This window comes from Myotis brandtii, unplaced genomic scaffold (genome assembly GCF_000412655.1).
Source record: "Myotis brandtii unplaced genomic scaffold, ASM41265v1 scaffold502, whole genome shotgun sequence".
In the NCBI taxonomy this organism is placed as follows: Eukaryota; Metazoa; Chordata; class Mammalia; order Chiroptera; family Vespertilionidae; genus Myotis; species Myotis brandtii.
The window spans coordinates 390,940-394,549 of record NW_005369142.1 but is presented as its reverse complement, the minus strand read 5'-3'; positions in this window follow the sequence as shown (position 1 = coordinate 394,549).

Below are 3,610 nucleotides of genomic sequence, written 5' to 3'. Positions count from 1 at the left end.
AAAAAAAATCACAGACATTCCAGAAAACTGGGATCTTAAGCCAGCCAAAGGAATGACATTTCAATTTTTCATTTTTATTTTTATTTTTGTATTATTATTTTTGAGCTCTTTTTTCCCTTTTTCTTTGTTTTACTTTTTTTCTTTGTTGTTTTATTTTCTATTTCTTTTCACATTATTTTTTCATCATTCAATTTTATTTTTACTTGCTATTTTCTATTTTTATACCATTTTTTAAATCAATTTTTTTTTGTAAATATATTATTTGGTTCCCCTTTTTTCTCTTCTTATCCACTCATCCCTTTTCTACTTTCTCTATACTGAATTGAGGTCCTCCCCATATTTATCCAATTCTTAACCTTATTTTCTGTATATCAGCTCAGCCTCTACAGATTCTGCCCCCACCCTCTTTACTGGGTGTTTGGTGTTTGTATTTGTTTGGTTTATCTATTGGTTCTGTGGTGTTTTCTCCCCATATATATATATTCTCCTTTTTATTTTTTCTCCTATCTTTTTTTTTTCCTCTCTTAGATATCATTTGTGCTCTCTTTTCTCTCCCCTAATTCTCTTTTCTCAAGTGGTCACTTATATTGGGGTTATTGGTGTCGTGAGTACATTCATACTTTGTTCCCTTTGGGTCATGTCTTGTCCAGGTGAATTTTATCCTGTCTGGCTAAAGTGCTAGAGAGCAAGCCACATAACCAGACACCTGGAGAAGAAACTTCATCCACGAACTGGTCAATTACACCCTAGACACAGCTATAGAGGCAGGAAGAAGGCGGCAGTGAGGGAGCAAAAGAGGAGTATGTGGTTGTCTTTGGTGTGTGTGTGTGTGTGTGTGTGTGTGTGGCACAGTTAGACCCAGCAGGACCTTTGGGGGCATGCCGGGAGCTGGTCAATCCTTGCTGCTTGAAACAGTCTCTACAGGGAAGAAACATCTGCACAGCATATGTTTCAAGGGATCTGGCATATATGGCATACTGTTCTTAATATGTTTGCTCCCCTTCTTGGCGCTATGTGTTTTAACCAAGGTCACCTCTCCGAGAAAGGTTGTTTCCCCAGGTGGGGATTTTCCCCTGAAGTTAGGGAGGGGATAAAACCCCTTAACTAAGTGCCAGGCGGGTAGTTAATCACTTTAACTACAAACAATCATGCTTAAGCTACATAATCTTTACTCCCTGGAATGGAGATAAGAAACACCCTAACCTTTGGAATAGAAGTTGATAGGATTAAAATCAACTGGTATAAATACAGATGTAACAAGACAACAGAACACAGAACCTAGAGAGAGAACCTAGGGAGAGAACATGGCAAAAGATCCTGGACAGAACCTGGCTACAGATCTTGGCTGGAGAACCTAGACAGAACATGGCAAAAGAACCTGGATAGAACCTGGCGATCGAACCTGGCAACAGAACCTGGAGACCCTGACAAGAGAACCTGGCTATGCTGATCGACTGAACGCTGCCTCTGTGTCATTCCTTCTTCGCCGACTTCGTCCACACCTTTGGGGACCCCTGGACCTGCTGGGGATGGACCCCAGCAGGGGCAGGCTAACTGGGTTAGCCTAACTACGAAGCCTCTGCTACCATTGCAAACAGGACCAGGAGGCCAGCTCTTCTTCAGAGGCCTCGTCATTTTGAAGGGGAGAGCTGATGTAACTGAGACCCCAGCCTCACCTCCACCCAGGGTGCCCTCAGGTAACACCTGGGACTCTACAGCCACCCCTACCAGGGACCTGCTACCTCGGCTGTGGTCCCATGGTCACCGAGTCTCCAGCCACCATGGGTGCAGACTCCTGTGAGTTCTGAAGCATGCTCCCCTCTGACCGGCCCAACGCCTTAGTCCAGGTCACTGCAACCTCATGAGCAGCAGACATGTGAGCAGCCCGCACCTGTCCAAGGAGCATCAGCCATGTGGGCAGCCCGCTCCAGGTCTAAGAGCAGCAGCCTCATGTGGCCTGCCTCTGTCCAATGAGCAGCAGCTATGTGAGCAGCCCGCTCCCCCATCCGAGGAGCACCAACCATGCGAGCCGCCCGATCCGTCCGAGGAGCAGTAGGTGCAGGAGCAGTCTGCCCACGTCTGAGGAGCGGCAGCCCATCCCCATCCAAGGAGCAGCAGCTGTGCACAGCCTGCACCCTGCACCAGTCTGAGGAGCAGAAGCTGCACAAGCAACCTGACCTTGTCCAAGCAGCAGCAGCTGCAAGAGCAGCGTGCCACAATCTGAGGAGCAGCAGCTGTGTGAGCATCCCACCCCCATCCAAGGAGCAGAAGTTCTGTGAGCAGCTCGTCCCCATTCAAGGAGCAGCAGCAGCCCACCCCAGTTCGAGGAGCAGTAGCCACACGAGCAGACCGCCCACATCCGAGGAGCGGCAGCCCTGTGCTGTCCGCAACGGTCTGAGGAGCAGAGCCACACACAGCCTGCACCTGTCCTACGAGCAGCAGCCGGGTGAGTGGCCCACTCCCGTCTGAGGAGGGCAAGCCACACGTGCAGCTCACTCTCATCCGAGGAGCAGCAGCCATGCAAACAGCCCATCTCCCATCCGAAGAGCAGCAGCCATGCAAGCAGCCCATCCCCATCCGAGGAACACCAGCCTTGCAATCAACATGCTCCTGTCCAATGAGCAGTAGCCTCATAAGCAGCCCGCCACATCAGAGGACAATAGCAGTGTGCAGCCAGCCCCCATCCAAGGAACAGCAGCCATGTGAAGAGTCCACCCCAGTCCAAGGAGTAGCAGATGTGTGCAGCCTGTCACCATCCAAGGAACAGCAGCCTCGTGATCAGCACAACCTCTGTCTGAGGAACAGCAGCTGTGCGAGAAGCCTTCCCCCACCTGCCAGAGGAGCCACCACAGCTGTGAACAGCACCCACCAGAGGAGCTGCTGCCAACTGAGGAGCAACTGCTACTGCAACCGCCTGAGGAGCAACCGCAGCCCGAGGAGCCACTGCCCCCCAAGGAGCAGCCCCTGAATGACTCAACATCTAGATCTGTCGGTGAGATCAAACATGGGAAGACAAAGAAACCCCCAAAGGAAAGGAAAGGAGGACTCGCCAGAAAAGCAGCTAAGTGAAACAGAGGCATGCAACATGTCAGAAAAAGAATTCAGAATAAGGGTCCTAGAGTGCATAAACCGGATGGAGAAAAAAAATCAAAAACTTATGCAAGACTCAAGAAGAAATGGATGAAAAAATCAACAACTTATGTAAGAATCAAGAAGAAATGAAGAGTGATATAGCTGCAATAAAAAACACCATGGAAAGTTTCAACAGTAGACTAGGAGAAGCAGAGGACCGAATTAGCAAATTAGAAGACAAGGAAGCAAAACACACACAAACTGAACTGCAATTGGAGAAAAAAATTAAAAGACAGGAGGAGAGCCTAAGGAAGCTATGGGGCAACATGAAACGAAGCAACATACGAAAATGGGGTCCCAGAACAACAGGAAGAGGAACAAGGCTTAGAAAACCTATTTGAAGAAATATTGTCCAAAACTTCCCTGATTGGAGAAGAAAAAAGTCACACAAGCACAGAGAGTCCCAAACAAGATGAACCTAAAAAGACCCACACCAAGACACATCATAATTACCATGGCAAATGTTCAGGAAAAAGAG